Below are 13,828 nucleotides of genomic sequence, written 5' to 3'. Positions count from 1 at the left end.
ATGAGCAAGACGCTGAATTTCCTGGATGTTTTTGAGGTTAGCCGACGTCACGTGGCTCTGAATTTCTGGCGCCAATCCCTTGAGATACAACTCAATGCGCTTGTATGGAGGGTCCACCATAGTTGGACACAGAACGGCTAGCTCATTCGACCGTTTAGTATACGCTTCGATCTCTGACCCAACCATCTTCAGATTGTACAGTTCGTCTTCCAGCTTGTGAATATCTTCACGCGTGCAATACTCACACTTGATGAGTTCCTTAAAATCGTTCCATGGGGTGGCGTTAGCAGCTGCCAACCCTAAGATCTGGACTTGGGCGTTCCACCAAGTCAGTGCTATCCCTTCCAAAGTGCCGGTGGCAAACTTGACCTTGCGAGCCTCAGGGCACTCGCACATTTCGAATACCGATTCTAACTTTTCAAACCAATGGAGGAGTCCCACTGCCCCCTCTGTGCCACTGAAAGAATTTGGACGACAGTCCATGAAGTTCTTGAATGTGCAGACAGGCTGCTGCGCGTGTTGACCTATTGTGTATGAATAGGACGAAGTTAAATACGAGAGTTAATGTAGGATCTAAAGATCCTAGTGTGTGCCTATACTGCAGGATATACTACCTGCTTGAGCTACTGCAACTGCCGCAGCAACTTGAGCTTGAACGAGAGCCTCTAGCTGGGCTTGTGTCATGTTGATTCTTCCAGACATGATCTTCATAGTAACAAGTAGCATACGTAAGAATGGTTCGCGAGTAGGGCGATGACAGAAAAGAGTAAGCACATAGGGATTCTCATGCTATAGTATCATGTGTATCTAAACGTAATGCGAGCAAAGTTCTAAGCAGTTCTATCAAACAGGCAATAAACATAAACCTTATTACCTAGGATGTCGAGTCCTGCACGTGGAGCGAAGCGTCGTTGTGGATCGTTGAGAGCACTGTTCTGGTTATAGTCCGGTTTTAATAAAAACGTTTCCCCGTATTAAAACCAAGTTCTCTATAACCAATGGCTCTGATACCAATCTGTCACACCCCCAAAATCCCACACACGGAGTACCACCGCTTGGAGGCGTGACTGACCAGGATCAAGCCACCCATCATATCAAACATAGCATTTAATGATAATCAAAGATACGATTGATGTTCCAAAACCAAACGTTGTATATGTAGCGGAAGCATTAAATGTAAAACCCAAAAACATAAGTATCAATGTGTGAATGTAAAAGCGTTTAATAAGCATTCACGAGTTCTTGTCCACAACGACCCGCCTATCCTCTGGTGCAAGCTCCAAGTATACCTAAGGCCTGCAAGGCATGCAGCAAATAATCAACAAACTAGTTGAGCGAGTTCACAGGAAGTAAGTTCATAACATAGTGCATAAGTATAACTAGTGGGGGCTTCCCATACTAGTGTGTGTACTAAAGGTGGGGGCTTCCCATGTTTATCCTGGCTAATGAGGGCTTCTCATTAACGGTACTTACTAGACTAACCTCCGACCATGTGTTCTTCTTTACCGAGAACAGGAAAACGTACAGGGTCACGTAGGCTTTACGTGACGTGTCCTTCCCCGAGGACAGTGGTACGCGTGGGGGCTACGTAGGCTTTACGCAGCGTGGCCTTCCGACCTGGAAGCCAGTAGATGGTATTGGGTTACGTAGGCTTTACGTAACGTGTCCTCCCGACCCGGGAGACAAATGGCAATTATACTGGGTTACGTAGGCTTTACGTAACGTGTCCTGACTAACCTGAGGACGATGGTCTATAGTCTGGAGAATGCGTAAGTACGAGTAACTCTTTTAACAATAACATATCCAACCCAATTCCCAACCCGGGAATCCCATGCCTTGGCTGTGTGAACTCACCTTGGTTTGCTCGGCAGATACACAAATAAAAGACTCTTGAACTAAGGGTGGTCAACCACGTCCTAACAGGGTTACCACACAAGTCAGGTTCGGTTCAGACAGTACACGTATATATCATGGAAATCACGTATGCACGTAAACACATTAAGTACACCACTTGTGCAATTCGGATGGTTGGGCCAAAGAGCTTGTGCGAGCCCAACCATCTTGCACGATGTACGTCTAGGCCCAAACCATACCCGGCCCAACTAATTAACGGATCAAATATAGAGGTCAGCCCAAACAATGTTAGTTGGGATCCAATAGCAATCGGCCCAAAATAAAACAAGTAATAAACATCTTGTGCGATCCAGTTCATGTTGTGCGATCTTATAGCAGTCCATCCCAACATTCCATCCGGCCCAAACATTCAAATAACACATGTGCAGCCCAAATAACGTAACAGTCAGCTTGTGCGGTTGGTGTGTGCTTGTGCGAGTGATCGGGTTTGTGCGACTGGAATTGGGCTTGTGCGCCTGGACATTTGGGCTGCCCGGCCCAATCAGTCTTAACAATGTTACAGCCGATAAAGCCCAATGAGCCTTGTGCGACCGGTACTTTCTTGTGTGATCGGACCTGTTTGTGCGAACCGTGACCTGTGTACGTTTGGCCCGTTTGTGCGTGTGGTCCATTTGTGCGATTGGACCACCTTGTGTGATTGGACTTCTTGTACACCAAGAAGTCTTGTGCGATTGGTTTAACAAATTCCACCATTCAAGCAATCAGTTACATATTTCCAAGTTTACCAACAATCAACTAACAGTTTCTATCTTACTAATTATCCAATTAAACAAGGATTGTTACCACCAATTTCAAGAACCCTAATAAAAATCATAACATGAACAATAACTTAGAACATTCAACCTATCCGATTTACACATAGAGCCGGTTAATACACATCAACAACAATTAACACCATGTCCGATTCATTTGACAGAAGCATAACAGCCGATTTTTATGAACATCATGATTATAATTCGGACTAAATAACATCACAGCAGTTTAGCAAACATCATCAAATCAATTTCTAAGTTATTCACATGCAAAACCGATCCACAAGATTGTCTATATACGGTTCATATTGTTTGACATAACAATCAATCCTACCCGTTCTAATCAAAGCATGCAATAATAATAACATCATTCAATCACTAGAACACAATCAAGCACTAACCGATTGGAAATCAAAGAGAGGGATGATGATCCTCTTGTGTCTTGTGCCGTCGGGTTCGAGCAAGAAAGAGAGAGCTAGGGTTTTTAGAACTTGTGTGTGTTATCCAAAAATTGTAACAAGTGAGAGAACAACTCCCCTTACGGGTGTTTGTTTGCGTGAGAGTGAAGTGGGCCGAGCCCAACTTGGTGCCCACGGATCCGGATGCAAGGTGTAGAGCCCAAGGCTTGTACGGTCCAAAAGTGTGTAAGCGTTGTGCGATCCGGGTTGTTTGTGCGGTTCAATACATACACACATCATGCACAACATACATAATAACATAATCACAAGATTTACGTAACATTCATAAATCAGATATCACATACACACGCAACGTTACATCAAAGTAAGGTCTAAAATTCGAGTTGTCACATATCTACCTTTCGATTGCAGAAAATACCATAAGTACGGCTCTAAATATTGAACGAAACAAAGTTCAGATACCCGTTTACTTTTTTAAAACTTCAAAATTAGCAGAAATAAAATATTCTTCTTTGAAAAAAAAAACTTGCTCTAGCCCTAGTCCAAACGGCTAGAAGGCTTCGAAGGTACTTTCAGTCACACCCGATACAAGTGATCATTGACTAACCAATTAAGAATGTGCTTGAAAAACAAGAAAATTCCGGACGGTTAGCCAAATGAGTTGTGAAACTAGGTGAACACAAAATCACCTATGTCCTGAGAAAAGTTGTCAAAGCTCAAACCTTGGCTGACTTCATCTTGTAAGTCCCTAAAGAAGCCATAACAGAAGTTAATACAACTACAGCTGAACCCTCCAACCCTGATACCTGGAAGCTCTTTAGCGACGAAGCTTCCAGCATTGAAGGGTCAGGAGCAGGGCTAGTTCTAATTGATCCTAACGAATTGTAATTCACGTATGCCCTTCGTCTTCAATTTCAGACTATAAACAACAAAGCTGAGTATGAAGCATTGATTGCTGGGCTCAACCTTGCAAAATATGGGTGTCAAAAGGCTTCAAGTCTTCACAGACTCATTGCTTGTTTCAAACCAAATAAGTGACAAATACATAGCCAAAGAAATGGGGGTTCAAAAGCTTCAAGTCCTTACAGACTCTCTCAGGCTAAGACAATAACAGCTACATAGCAAAAGAACCCAACATGTATTAGTACCGAGAGAAATCAAAGGAATTGATAAACACATTTCAAACATTTCCCATCAAAAAAGTTCCAAGATCTCAAAACAAGAGAACTAATGCACTAAGCAAACTTGTATCTCCTACGTTTTCCCACCTCACCAAGAAGGTACTAATTGAGGTGTTAAAAACCTCATCCATCCAAAGACTTGAGGTTCAAGATGTGATCACTAAAAAGGGCCAAATTGGATGACTCCCATTGAAAGGTTCCTCAAAATGGTGAATTACCTAATGACCAGACTGAGGCTAAAGGGGTTCGTATCAAGTCAAGGCAATATGTGTTACAAGGAGATATCCTTTACAAAAAGGATACCTTGCACCACTACTTCGATGCGTTGGCCAAGAACAAAGCCAATATCTGATCAAAGAGATTCACGGAGGGATATGTGGAGCTCATTGTGGCCCAAAATCGGAAGTGTCAAAGTTGATGAACCTTGAACACTTTTGGCATTCCATGCATCGAGATATCTCCGAACAATTGCGAAGGTATGAAGCTTGTCAGTTACATGCTCCGGTACCCAAAAGCCTCAAACATGACCCCCTTCCCATCTCCTCGGCTTGGCTATTTCACAAGTAGGGAATCAACATCGTTGGTCCATCCCCACTAGCCAAATGAGGAGTCAAGCTCTTATTGGTAGCCGTGAACTACTTCACCAAGTGGCCAAAAGTAAAACTATTGGCAAAAATCTTAGGGAAACAGGTCATTGATTTTGTTTACGAAAACATAATTTGTCGTTTTGGGCTCCAGGGGTACTAGTCATGGATAACGGGAAGTAGTTTGCCGAGAAGCCTTCTAGCTCCTGGTGTAAGGAGTTCAGAATAACCCAAGTATTCAGCTCGGTAGCTCACCCACAATCTAACGGCCAAGTTAATAGGACAAACAACAACATTGTTGAAAGGATTAAATCTCGATTAGAAAGATACGACAACAACTGGCTCGAATAGCTTCCCAATGTGCTATTGGAAATTCGAACAACCAAGAAAACGAGCCACAAGAAAACACCCTACAGCCTAATGTTTGGATCAGGGGCTGTAATCCTAGCTGAAATCAGAGTAACAACACAAACAACATTTAACATCGACCTCGAGCCAAATAAGAAAGAGACGATGTTGAATTTGGAACAACTCGAATAGGCTCGTGATTAAGCAGCCATACAAAAAGCAAGGTACAAGCAAAACATGGAATTTCATTACAATATATAGGTGAAGCATGAACACTTTAAGCCTGGGGACCTTGTGCTTCGAAATAAGGAGGCCTGCAAGAAAGAAAGCCAAGGAAAGCTCGGCCCTAAGTAGGAAGGGCCATACACTATCCTTAAAGCCCACAAAGGGGGATCATACAAGCTGGCAGGTCCGCAAGGCAAAAAGATTCCCCGCCATTGGAATGGCAAAAACCTTAAAAGGTTCCATGTTTAATCAAAACGTATTACAAATAGTTCCCAAAAGTTGTTCTATTCCCTAGTAATCAAAATACTTTGAAATGAATGAACGATAACTCAAAATTTGTCTTTCTATCCTATAATCAGGTTGAGAACCTAGCAAGAAACTCCATGGCAAGGGCCATGTAAGGGGATGAGCTCCCAGGCCACATCGCTCAATAGGTTCAAGGGTTGAATGGACCTATATAAGGGGTGAGTTCCTAAATCAATACAACTCCATGAGACTCAGAGAAATCTTATAAATCATGTCTCATAGACGGGTTTGAACAGCCTACACCAAATGTTCCTTAAGCCCCAACATTGGCTTACGAACCAAAAAGACTCTAAGTAAATGTCATACATAGGATAGAGGTTGTATCTTCTTGTTAAAAATATCCTAAAGCTAAGTGACTGTAGCACTGAACCCTTTAAGGTATAAGTAACATAAGATGCACCGCCCAAAACAAAGACAACATACAAAACCAATAAAAACACAACGGAGTAATCAGAAAAACACAATAAACATAGCAAGATAAGTTAAAGATAGCAAGGGCCATACTGGCTATCAAACATAAAACTTTGTCCACAAGCCTTCAAGGCTTTAACCACCAAGGGGTCTAGACGATTCCTTTAAAATAAAAAGATGTTCAAACAAACAACCCATAACATTGTTTGACATGCTAAGAAAGCTATGAATTAAGGTTTCTTCTTCACTTAGCAACGTCATAGATGGTAGACTTTGATGCGTCATCCTTCTTCGAACCTCCGTCATCTTGGGTCTTTTTAGCCTTCCTCTTTTCCCTCCCTGCTGCACCCGCTATCTCGAAGGCCTCAAGGCTTGAACCCTTTGAGCCCTCACCACCTTCAGAACACGTTTCCTTGCTATCTCCGGAGCAAGGACGTTTCTTTAAGAGGGACTTCAACACTTCATTACAAACAGCCTCATTAAGGTCCTAGGGCTTTAGCTCCCGCAAGACAGACAAAGGTTTACCAAAACACTTGGAGACTTCACCCGCATAAGGGTAAATCATATGCTCAATCTTAAAAAGTTGTTCCCTTGAAGACTTTGAAGGCTTTGGGTTGAAAAAGAGAAGACTTTTCCCAAGGCTCCCAAGGTTCACAAAGCTTTGTAACCAGCAAACAAACCTTGGTGTCTCCCATGAGCAAGAAGCTTGGTGTATACATCACCCAAGACTTTGTTGAACTCCGACGAATGGAGAAGATAGGTAACCACTTGCTGGAATCCATGCTCAATGAGCCATCATTATCAGTAGTTGCCTAGGCAAGTGAAGCCTTTAACCATTCTTTCTCCTCTAATAAGGCCTTTTTCCGAACAACCAAGGCAACCTTATCGACCCAGACTTGAACCTTGTCAGCCTCCAAGCGTTTTTCCAACTCAACCATATCAGTCTTGAGCAGGAAGAAAACTCCTCAAATCTTCAAACAGCAATGCTTTCTCCTTCTCAGCGTAGCCCTCAGCTTCTTTCAAAGCAACCATTAAAGCTTTCATCTCATCCCTCCTCACCGAAAAAGACTTCATATTCTTGCATCCTTTTGCGAAATCAGGATACACCCTCAAGAAGCAAGGTAGCAAGGTTGCAAGCACCCATCAACATTTTCGAAATCATCAGTTCATCGTCCATAAATGAGCAAGAACATCAAACAGTGGGAGGAGCAAAATGGGTAAGAACATCCACGCAAATGGATGAAAAGCTGTCACTAACTATGACCCTCCAATCCAGCACATAAACCTCTTCTGGATTAACATTGGTGGAACCTTCACCACCCTTCCCAAAACCCTTCAAGCTCACAACCTTCTTATCCACTGCTTTACTCTCCTTAACAATCATCAAGGGCAACTCCTTGTATCTTTTTATTTTCCCTCAACCCCAACTTCCGAGTCGTCCGAATCCTCTATGTTATCACTTGGTTCCACTGGCTCAGAGGCCGATGGTAGTTCAGCTCCCTTTAACATACGTCGGGTTAAACAACGAATAGAAGCTTTGGAAGCACCGACCCTAGCAAAGCCTTTGACATTTGGAACATTCACATAACCTGAACCCTCGAACCTGTGTTCAGCACCTCTGGCAACAACATCTTCGCCGAAGGTAGCCTCAACATCCCCAAACACAACATCAGAGGTATCACCACTCTTGATAATGCATAAGGCAAAACATTATACCCTGATCATCCCTCATGAGCACAGGGCCACGATCCGGCTTGTACCACTAAGTGCTCACACCCATCAAAATTAAAAAGTGTTCAGAAAAGGAACGAAGCCTCGAAGGACACTTCCTAATGGCTTTTAACAACCAACTATCTAGTTCAGACTCAAATGGCTTAAGCTTGTTTAACATAGCATCAGGGTGCCTCCAAACAAGCCTGAAAGGAACAATGGATTCAGAAATCCAGGAAAATCGGTCCTTCCAAGAACCAAGGGTAGTAACCATAGACGAAATTAAACACATATCAACCTGAGATGTTTCAAAGGTAAAACAATCGCATTTCTTAGCTAACTGGAAGAAACGGCGGAACAATAACAACGATGGGTCATACCCTATCATCAAAGTTGTAGGATCGTATTCTGACCCAAACGAGTCGTTCAGAGGCTTTCTCCTTGGTTTCAGGTGCGGAATAACAAGAAACTAAGGTAGAAATAGCACACAGATCACTTTAACTACTTGTTTTACTGATTTGACGCTGATTACACTTCAAATCTCGTACCGGCAGCACTTCGGCACGATTTCTCTAACTGTTACAACTTAGATCGCTCATAAGGGTATATATAGGCCTCTGGGACCGCTTATTAGACAGGCCCAATAAGCGGCCCACACATGCACACTCGAGCGGTTCATGCAACATGTCAAATGAGCGGTCCAAACATGTCCGCTCGAGCGGTCCATACTCTAATGGTCCTATGAGCGACCCTAACATCTAATTTGACTCTATAAGCGATCCAACATCTAAAACCTATACATTTTCACTATTTCTAGTATTACGTGCCCAGATCTATCATTCTAAGACTGTGACTCGATACAAGACGGAATCAGCAGATGTAGTGCACCAACAGACTCCCCCTCAGATGTTGATGGAGTCGACTATCGAGTCACACCAATGCTGCATCTTCAGATCTTCAGTCTTGATCAGTCTTTGGGCTTCTATCACTCTATCTTCAGACTCGAACTAATATGTAGTCGACAGACAACTGCACTAACAAATTCTGCCTGGATCTATCTTTCTTTGGCTATAACTTTCATCAGACTCCCCCTATCACCCTGCTAGGATAGTCGTCTGGGATTTGTTACCACCATAGAAATTATCTCCTGGCTTTCTCTGTTTAAGCTCTTCTCTGGTTCTGATATGTCTCCTGGCTATCTGTAGCAACAGGATCAGAAACCTGCAAAACTTAACCACTCTATCACAAATCAGAATAATTGTGATTCAACTTAATGAATCAACTTAATCATGTGATACTGTTTTCAATTAACCACTGCTTCACAAATTTGAAACATTTCAATTACTGATTCAACCTAATGAATCATTTTGAACATTTCAAATGTCTTAACCAACCTGTATGTTCATCAAGTTTAGCCTTTGAGATTTTGAAAATCAGCTCTTCACCATCAGTTGTCGAAAATCTCTTTGGATTTTTGAAAATATGAAACATAAATGCAAAGACAGAAATTTAAATGCAAAACAAACATATTTTTGTGAGTTTGTGCAAGAGGATCATATCAGTTTTTTGAGACATAACACAAGCACCGTTAAGCTTTTAATCGTTTTAAGTTCTAAACGATTCACGTAGATTGACGATATAGTTGTCCTCTTAAATTTTCATACAATTTTCAATCTATTCAGGATACTATTTAGGTATTTTATGAACTTAGTTCAATTCATGTGTCCCACCTCTTGAATATACTCCCGTATCCAGAATCCCAATATTCAGTCTTACAGGTATGAACACTACAATGATGTCTGTATATAAATTAGGGGAAAGATGCGAGAACTGAGGGATCTCAGGTCAGAACTTCCGTTCAGCAGAGAGATATCAGCTTCGACTTAGCAGTGTGTCCCCTTTAGAGGATCTTTTCAGCTACAACAGATGATTATCAATTTTATTGTCTAATCAACTGAGGGCTTTATGCTATATTTCAAGCATTTTGTGGAAAGTATTAGCCAAGGACTAGGTCAGAACTACCGTTCAGCAGAAGTCCCGGAATAATACCCCAGACATCATAGAGTATAAACACCTAGTATATCAGAATACGAGACCTTTCAAACGAGATTTCAGGGGTTACCTATATATCCAAGTAGTGTTCCCCACGAATTTCATAAGTTTGAAATTTTAGGTTTATATCCCGAATAAATCTACTAAATGTATAAAAACCTATCGTCACATCATTAGTGAGACCGTTTATCACATTTTACATTACATTTCTTTAGCATGCTGTGATAGTCCACTGATTTACAATCATTTCCTCTTTTTCACAACAAAACTCATTTTTAAATTTTTAATGTTTTTGACATTTTCAAATTTTCTAATTTTTTTAAAATTTTTCTCCCCCTAAAATCAAAATATGTTTCAATTTTGATTTTCTGGGAAAATTTGAAACAAACTGTACAAACTTGACAACCTGATGAGAATCACTTCAATTCTCTATCCACCTGGCATAAACAATCAGAACTCCCCCTCACAACAAACTATTTTCCCATTGTGAGTTCAAAACACTTAAGTTTGTTTTAATCAAAATGGCTTTTCCGGAAAACTTAGTTTGTTTACCAAACAGTTTAGGTACGGGGTTACTTCATCATCTTGTTTTCTACACAAAAGTAGGAAAATCCAAGTACAAGTTAATGTCCTTGATTTACCATATGCAGTCCAGAATCCTCTGTACCACTTGTAAAACATTCACAAACACAACCAAACCTCTTTACCGTTTGCATGATTGACGTTACCGAATAAAATTCAAGAAAGATGCCGATTCATGATCCACGATACCATCTTGGGATCTCCGGAAATTCCTGCAAAATCTTCAAACACAGATTTAAAAAGATGCCGATTCATGCTCCACTCTTACAAACCCGGGAGCTCCGGCAAGTCAGGTTTTTTTTTTCTATTTGAATAGTTTCACCCAAGCCTGACCAGCCTTGGGTGATTTTGAATTCTTGTTCAATAATGGTGGAAAATTTTTCTCATCCATTGTTAAACTAGAATTCTCGACCTTTACCTCAACACATGGCTCTTCTGGTTTTACCATACCAGAATCATTGCCTGAATGTGGCTTGTCTGACTTTGACCTGTCAGATTCATTGCCGACATGTGGCTCCTTTGTTTTTGAAGAAACAAATTCATCGCCAGGAAGTGAAAACTTCACTTTCTTCTTTTTCTCCTCTTTTGTCCTCAGATTTGCATCTGATGAATTCGACTTGCTTGACTTTGCAGTTGAGGAAGTTGATTCATCAGCACTCTTCTTCGATCTGTCGGGTGAACCCGAGGACAAAATCTTTTCGAGATATTCTCTCGCTTTCTTTCTCTTTTTCCTCAGTCTGTCTTTCTGCCCCTGAGAAAGCTTCACTTTTGTTTCTTGATCTTTAGGTTCTTTGACTTTCTGTTCTTTGACGTTTTGACCCGAAGCTTTCAATTCTTTGGGCTTGACAACGACTGGTATTTTCTTTGCCATTTTCTGAGAATTGGCCCTCAATCTTTCATGCGATCTCCTTGGGCAATCTCGGGCAATGTGACCTTTGATATTGCAATTATAGCACCTCCTGGTTTCATAACTCCAGTATTGGCAGTTAACAGCAATATGCCCCTAATATCCGCAGCTGTAGCACACCCTGTTATCATACCAGTTACCACCGTTGTACCAAACATTCAAATCGTAACATTGTTTGGCCTGGTGGTACTCATTCCTCAAATTTGCTGGTTTTGACGCTTTAGCACTGTGGTTCGTCCTGCACACAACAAATTTTGAATTTTCATTTTCTACTTTACGTGTTTTTTTCTTTTGATTGGATGATCGTACTGATGAGTTTTTTTCTTCATTTTTAAATTTTTGTTTCTGTTCTACAATCTTCTTCACAGGTTTTTGCTTAGAGCATTCTCCCTTTTCAGTCGATTGCAAAACAATTTTCTGATATTTTTCATTCAACTTTAAAAACAATTTTTGTTTTTCTTTTTTAACATTTTCATCATCAGACTCTGTCTCAGACTCATCTGCTGAATAAAATTTCTCATTTTCCTCATCAGTTTTATCATCACAATCTTTGACTTTGACTTTGTCAAAGTTTGTAGTCTTTTCACTTATCGGAACTGAATTGATTGGTTTTGGACAGGGAAAATTCAAACTGTCAGATTTAGTCACAAAACCTATCAATTTCTTCTCAAGTTCATCAATTTTGTTCCTCGAATTCTCAGCTTCACTTTCAAGTTGAGATATTCTCCCAAAATGAGACTTGATAGTTTTTTCATTATCATTCTTCAAATTTTCAAGAACAGATTTTTCATTCATCAAAACTTTTATCTGTTCCTGAAATTTTGATTCATTCGCTTTCAGATTCTTGTTTTCAAGCTTAATCCAGAAATCTAAATCTTCTGAAGATTTCTGTTTGTTTTCAAGCTCTTTTACCAACTCTTTGATTCTCTTTTGAGCGCTTTCACCTTCTTTTTCAAGTTCGACAATCTTCTGAAGATGGGAATTTATCATTTTCTGTTTTTCAATGTTGTTTTTACTGAACACATTTCTCCCATCTTCAAGAATTTTCACTTGCCTCTCAAATTCTTGATTTTTCAAAGTCAAACTGTTAAAACCAACCAACAGTTTGTCATTTTCAGCTTTCAACTTCTCACAATTTTCTTTCAGAATAAGAATCTGATTTTCAGCAACGTGCTTCTCGTCTTTCAACTTTTTGACTTCAGATGCCAAACTTGCCATGTCTTTCACGAGTTTGTCATTGTCAGTCTTAAAGTTGTCACACTTAGAGCACACTGTTTCATTCTTCACCGATTCTTCAGCTTTTGAAGTTTCTTCTTCCTTTGCTACTAATGTACCTGCACAGAACATTTTAACGAAATCAAAAGGATTTCCATTATTATCAATATAACAACCTCGTTTGAAATCGTATTTCAGCACATGTTTTGTCCTGATACATTTAGTAACTCTTTTGTGCATCTCTTCAATCACATCTGAACTTAGATTTAGCACATTATACTCCAAAACCTTTATCAAATCTTTCTTTTTCTTTCTAACTTCAAGTTCATGAGCTTTAAGTTTGCCGACGAATTGATTTAGAGGTAGTTTTGAAAAATTTGAGTTCTCCCTTAAATTCTTCAAACATTCACCCCATTCAATCGGTAATGCATCTGCAAATTTCTCCAATTTTTCAACATTTGACGGATATATCTCATGATCTTTCATATAATTCAGTAAAACACTATATCGGTCTTTAAGATCATCCAATGTTTCGTCTTTCAAACACATAAAATATTTAAACCTTTTTGCCCAACCATCTTTGCTCACTTTTCTATACCCCTCATCTAGAAATCCGTTATTCCAGTTATTAAATCTTTCGAAATAATAGTTCTCCTGTTCATCAAACATCATTGCCATGTTTCGCAAAACAAACCGACACGTGTTTGTTGACGAATAAACGATCTAAATGTGACAGAAAAGCGAACCAAACAACAATTGTGCCAAATAAGCGGTCCAGATAAGCGATCCGGATGACTATACGATCGAGCGATCCACTACCCGTCCGTATAAGCGATCCAAGAATTGTCCGCTCGAGCGGTTCCAGACGGTCCAAATAAGCGATCCACCACTCGTCCGTATGAGCGGTTCAAAGTAGTTCGAATAAGCGGTTCACAACAGTGAATTTTGAGCGGTTCAAGATCAATCAGACCGAATGAGCGGTTCACGATTCGTCCGGATTAGCGGTTCAAGAGCAATCCGAACGAGCGGTCCACAATTTCAAATCTAATTTTGACCCACTTAAACTTCGAATTTTGATCTGAAACTTTCCAGGGTTTGTCTCGGTACTATTTCGCACAATCTGTGAGAATTTGAGTGAATTCCGACCGTGAAATCTTTCCGAATCAGAAAAAGAAGGTGTAGAAGTAAGAAAAAGTGACGAAATCCAGCTAATTTCTGCAGA

Source organism: Helianthus annuus, chromosome 16, assembly GCF_002127325.2.
Source record: "Helianthus annuus cultivar XRQ/B chromosome 16, HanXRQr2.0-SUNRISE, whole genome shotgun sequence".
Taxonomy (NCBI): Eukaryota; Viridiplantae; Streptophyta; class Magnoliopsida; order Asterales; family Asteraceae; genus Helianthus; species Helianthus annuus.
The sequence above is the reverse complement of the archived record's forward strand: the minus strand, read 5'-3'. Positions refer to the sequence as shown.